Source organism: Lissotriton helveticus, chromosome 5_1 (genome assembly GCF_964261635.1).
Source record: "Lissotriton helveticus chromosome 5_1, aLisHel1.1, whole genome shotgun sequence".
In the NCBI taxonomy this organism is placed as follows: Eukaryota; Metazoa; Chordata; class Amphibia; order Caudata; family Salamandridae; genus Lissotriton; species Lissotriton helveticus.
In genome coordinates, this window is record NC_136065.1 from 1,875,981,194 (window position 1) to 1,875,987,193 (window position 6,000).

Genomic DNA, 6,000 nt, shown 5'->3' on the forward strand with positions numbered 1-6,000 from the left:
ATCCATTTGCATTCTCTAACACTAAGGGTGTTGGTGAAGTTGCCAACCCATGGATTCGTTTTTACTTTCTCAAAAACCCACCACTTCAGACTCTCTGTTGGGGGTCCGAACGTGGTGAAGTGTTCAACAAGGAGTGCACCCTGAACCTTGCATCGTATTCTGCTGCAATGCTGCAGTATGCAGACCTTCACTTTTTGTGTAGTCTGCCCAGTGTATAGGAAGTCACAGGGACATGATATTGCATATATTACCCTTATAGTGTTTCAATTGATGTGATCATGCAATGTATGGGTGTAGTCATTGTGTGGGAAATGTTTAATCTCATTGGTCATAGTGCATGCCTTGCACTGGCCACACTTAAAATGCCCCTTAACCGGCGGTAATTCTTAACCGTTGGTATATTCCAAAATGACAGATGATTGTCCCTGGTTTGTGTGGGAAGTAAAGATTTTACCACATGGTCCCTTAAGCTTTTGCCTTTCCTGGACGCATGCATCGGAGGTTCGTTGATTCCTACCTCATCACCCACAAGATGCCAATGACGGTTGATGATCTTTCTGACTTCATTGCTTCTGGTGCAATATGTTGTGACACTAATCATTTGTTACTGCTCAGGGGTCACCTTTTGTTTGGGCTCTAAGATGAACTCCCTGCGACAAAACCATGCCCGTTTGCGGGCTTTTTTAAGTAGGCTCACCTGGTAGCCCCTCTCAGTCAGGAGGATCATCAGGTCAGTAGACTCTTCAAAAAAGTCATGCTTCTTGGTGCAGTTCCTTCGTAGCCTAAGGAACTGGCCAAAGGGTAAATTGTCTCGAAGATTCCGGGTATGGTGGCTGGAGTCACACAAGAGGATATTTCGTTCACTAGATTTTCTATACAATGTGGTGTGGAGCCTGCCCTCATCTGCCCTGATCAAGATATCCAGGAAATGCATCTCTTTGTTGTTGAATTTAAGTAAAAATTGGAGGTCATTAGATCTGCCTTTGAGCCAAAGATGGAACTCAGTAAGTTGTTACTCATTACCTCTCCAAAGCATCACCACATCGTCTATATAGCATCTCCAAATTTCTATATGATATTTATATGGATTCAAGTCGCTCAGAACGTGAGTGTGCTCATAGTTATACATATCGATGATGGCCAGATCTGGTGCAAAACTTGCCCTTGTAGTCACCCAGTTTGTCTGTCGATAGTAATCCCCCTGAAAAAAGAAAAAGTTCTTGGTCATGGCGATCTCTAGTAGATCGACTATGAATTCAGTAGACTTGGAACGGTCTAGGTCGGCCGTCCAGGGCTGTCCTGATGATTTCAAGGGCAGCCCTCTGGGGGATGCTAGTGTACAACAATGTTATGTAAATGGTCACCAGAATTTGCTAATTGGGGCCAAAAGGTAGATTATCCACCAACTTAATGGTTTCCATCGTATCCCTCAAGTAGGCTGTGGTGCTCTCTGCAATGGGTTTGAGAAAAACGTCCACATGGTCAGGGACATGTAAACAAGCATCCCTGCCTAACGCACAGGCTCACAGATTAGGAACTATATAGATTACACCACATGATTTTGACTCTTCTAAAATGTATTCATTTGTGGGTTTTTTTTTACCACAAGTATGTCCTACTTCAGGCACTGGCGTATGTTGTCAAACCATCCCTGTGGTAGGGTTCGGCTGCACAAGGCTAACTAAAGTCACTTTGGCTGCTCATGACCAGTCCGTCAGTAATCCTTCACAGTTCTGTACAATTTGGCTGGACGCTGGATTCTGCTCGGTTCGCTACAGAACACTCTCAATCTTGTGCCAATGCCAAACTGCTATTATTGTGTGAAAAATTGCTCTTCAAGACACAAATATCACACCCGGTCCTGCATACAAGGCTGATAAGTCAGCTTATTGGTTAAATGCATTAGCAGTTCAAAATGCAGCAGCGAGAGTACTTCTCAAATTGCCTAAACACCTCCTACTTCTCACGCAACCAGGCAACTACATTGGTTGCCAGTACGACAGCGGGTGGACTTCAAAGCATTATGCTTGGTTCACAAGGCACTGTCTGGAGAAGGGGCATACGATCTTCAATCCCTATTCTCCCGGTACCAGCCAACCCGACCCCTGAGGTCTGCCTCTCAGGGTCTGGTCAATATCTCCAAGTTACAAAGAATACGTTGGGGAGGCAAGGCTTTCTCCAACTTTGCTTCAAAACTGTGGAATTCAATGCCGCTACACATTAGACTGATCTCTAACCGAAGGATTTTCAGGAAGGAAATCAAAACATGGCTTTTCACTCAATGATTCACTGTTTAGCACCTGGTTCAGCTACTTCTCTCAGCGACAAGACGCCTCGGCAGTAGTGCGCTTTAGAAATATCATCAGTCAGTCAGTCAGTAATTAACTTCAAAATTGCACAAATGAAAGTATAACCTGACAACCAGTGGTTTTGGTCTCAGCCTTAGCCTTTAGTTCTTCTAAAGAAAATCAAATCAGTGACATAAAACGAGGTAATACTGGAATCTTTGCTGCATTGGGCAGTGACGCAAAGCCTAGGGGCCAGCGTGCCATGGAACAGTGGTACATAAAGCAGAGGACAGTCTGGGCAACACCTGTGGACTGTCCATATTAGATTGGCAACATCAGTTCATGGAGCAGCTGGCAATACCTGAAAACTGCAGGGGTCGTCAGATAACTCTTACATGAATTCAGTACCCATCCTATTCAAAGCATAAGAACCATAAGACATTATAAGCTTGAGAAGTTATTTTTTTTTTAAAGAATTATTAGCACAATTCAAGATATTTGACCATGCTGGATCCTAACCCAAAGGCCAACTTTAGAAGGTAAGTTAGCACCGTGGGGTTCTGACCCACAATCTAGATGAAATCTAGATGAAAGCTAACCATATAAGGAACAGATGTAAGACAGCAGAGAACGTGAAGGTTAGGATAAAGACTTGTGAAAAGCAAGAATGAAAAAAACAAGATGACACCTACACATGGAAAGACCACATATACTCCCCGCATTAGGACAAAGGTCATTGTACTCCCTTAATTTAACGGCCTTAAAGTCATGAGTGGGCGTAGGTTTTATCGACGATAAATGTGACAGCCACACACACATTATAAATGCACGTCAGTTCTCCCAAGCCAGCAAGCAGTAAATAGTTGATAAATCTTGTTTGCAGACATATATTTCCTTAGAAAATACTTTATTCGAAACAAAATTTCATAAAAGTACATATACAGTATCCATAATAAATCCATAATAACTGTACGTCATATATTTATAATGGTGTCTTTCTCGTCATCAATTCAAAACTGAAAAGAGTGAAATGATCGAGCCGTAAAAGAAAATTTCATGACCCCCCGACTATCACTCAATTTTGTTTCCGTTTCCCATGTTTGGTTTTTTACCTATCGGAAAAACTTCGCTGAGCAAACCTATGCTAAGCCTTGTTTGAAAAAAGTATACAATTCGAAACAAAATCTCAAGACGCTGCCCTAAAACAACATATCCATGTACCCCTAACCATTCCCGTATTACACACAGCGCCTCAATACAAGTGTCGCAGTGTGCGCTATTTTCCTGACACTTAACAAGAACAATAGGCGAGGGGAATTAAATCAAGAACAAAGTTTAAAGTATCTAGAGGTGTGACATCACTTAATATTCTTTTCAGAGTTAATAGTTCCCACGTGAACTAAGAAACCACCCCTTCTGCCCCCAGCTACGTACTGTGAAATCTTAGATTTGTGCCTTCCGTGCGCCGCCCGCCAGCCTTCTCTGATGGGCTCACTGTTGGTCTTTGCACTTCCTGTTGTGCCTCTCTCTCGGCTGAACTCGTTTACTTTCTGTTTCGATTATAAATCTGAAACCCGTTTATGGAGTGGAGATAGAAAGTGTCTCCTCCCTCTGCCCTCTAGCGTTACTACGGTGATGTTGTTTTTGTCCCGTGAATTCAGTCTTTTCAGAGTTTTGGGGGACCGAAGGTTTTAAGAGTTGTTCAGTTCGATCTCCTAAGACTCGACAGAAGTACAATGAACCACGTTTTAAATTGTAAACAGAAAAAATATTAATTCCACGGACTTTGTTACTGGCCACGTGATTGTCTCAGAAAGCTCAACTTGTGTCTTTTAGACTTGTGTGTCAGAATTTCCTGACAGCAATCTACTAATTTTAACCTCCTCAAGTATTTGAGTAATGAATAGAATTATGGTAAATGCCCATGAAGAAAATAAAAAAAATCTTCCTGATTGCTCCCCGATATGGTGATGACCAATTTGGGTGAAAATCTTTTCCCTAATATCTGTCAGGATTTGTCTCCATTGTATGGAGGTGCAGTGGACACCAAGCACTCGGTAATAACTTGGAATCACCAATGCTTTAAGTGGACAGGTGCTCTCCGGTACTGAGTGCATGAACTTCTTTAATTTGAAAGGGAGAAAACCTGCACTTTTCAGCACTGTTGCAATACGTTTAATTGGAGAGTAGAGGGCGTGCCTCAGAGCTAGAGCGTACAGGACATTACAGTGGGGCTTTGATGGGCAATCGACTGCAGGGAGGTGTGCCCCCACAGTGTGTATGGGCCACTGGTGCAGCCCAGGCTGCATTTGGACTCCTTTTGGGTTATAGTCGTTTGGGCTTGAAGCCCAATCATAAAGCTAACCATTTTGCGCACTGTGTCATCTTTTTGGGAAGGTGACACGGTTGCGATTTAATTTAGAGAAGTTTTTTTTCCAGTATAGCAATGGACGGACGAGTGCAGGATGCCATGCACCTGCCTGCGGAGGCAGGATGCATGGACCTGCTCATTCCAGGCGCGTGGGTGTTGTTGTGTCGGGCGCACTGGGCAGCGCCGACACTCGTAGGGCTCTATGAGGTTTTGAGGGGCTGGGGCCTACTATCAAATAACCACGGGGGCATATGTGGTGGTCCGAAGCTACGTCGCACCGGCGATCATCCGGCAGATCTGAAGAGCCGGCACCTCCGCACCCCCAGTGTCACCAACCCAGGAGTCCTCCAGGTCACCATTACCATAGGCCTCTTCTGCAGGAGCAGGTTCCATGGACTCACGGCCACCATCCTCAGTTCCTGATGTGGCGGCAGAGGATGTCAGCAGTTCCAGGTGAAACATTTTGAAGTGAGACACGTTGCGGGTTACAGTCTCCCGTCTTCTAGCAGCAATGATTCTGGTTCCTTTAATATTCACCACAGTCCAGGGCGATTTCTCATAGGGGAGTTGGAATTTACCAGCATGACAGCGATTTCGCAACAAGACTAAGTCCCCTTCTTTAATCCGGCTCTCCTGCGCATTCCGTCGGTGGCTTACGTGTGCATGAGCCTTTCTCCGTCGAGCATCAATCCGAGGGTCATCAGGGTCCTCCGGCTGCCATCGGGGATGATGGGGTATGGAATCGGTGACTACGCGACCCATCAGCAAGTGAGCAGGGGCCACCCCAGTGGTGGTGTGAGGTGTTTGCCGGTAGCTCCGAAGGAATGTGAAGATGGCCAGCTCGATAGATTGGCTCTTGTCATGGGCAATTCGAATGACTTTGTTGAGGGTCTTCATAAACCGTTCCGCCTCACCGTTGGCTTGAGGCCAACGGGGCGTGATTCGGTGGTGTCGTATACCCAGAGCTGTGAGGTAGGCAGCTAGCTCTTGTCCTTGAAATGGAGGCCCATTGTCTGTGCGTAACTCTTGTATCAAGCCATGGGTGGCCATGATTTTCTTTATTTTAGGTATTACTTCAGAAGCGTTGGGAGACGTCACAATTTCCACCTCCAGATATTTGGAATAGTCATCAATTGCCACCAATGTGTGTCGGCCATAGGGTAGGCTGCCAAAGTCCATGCTCACACAAGACCACGGTGATTGCGGTCTAGGTTCTGTTATAACAGGGGCAGTCTGAGGCAGATCTCCAGTGACTTGACATGCAGGACACGATCGAACCGCACTCTCCACCAGTTCGTCCATGAGGGGAAACCACACCTTGGTGCGGAGTCGTGATTTTGT

The 6,000-nt window shown here is 45.2% G+C and overlaps 1 protein-coding gene across 4 annotated transcripts in view; it reads right to left on the minus strand.

Annotated features, from left to right (window-relative positions):
• The window catches only part of IFI35 (interferon induced protein 35), a 274,901-nt gene extending 271,061 nt beyond the window's left edge, over window positions 1-3,840 (minus strand). For 2 of the 4 annotated variants that reach the window (XM_078645324.1, XM_078645323.1), the window contains exon 1: window positions 3,723-3,832. The gene's annotated coding sequence lies outside the window, so the exon portion shown is untranslated. Of the gene's footprint in view, window positions 1-3,722 lie in introns of all 4 variants that reach the window. The other 2 variants (XM_078645325.1, XM_078645322.1) reach the window with 2 other exon arrangements.
• Between the last annotated feature and the right edge of the window lie 2,160 nt (window positions 3,841-6,000).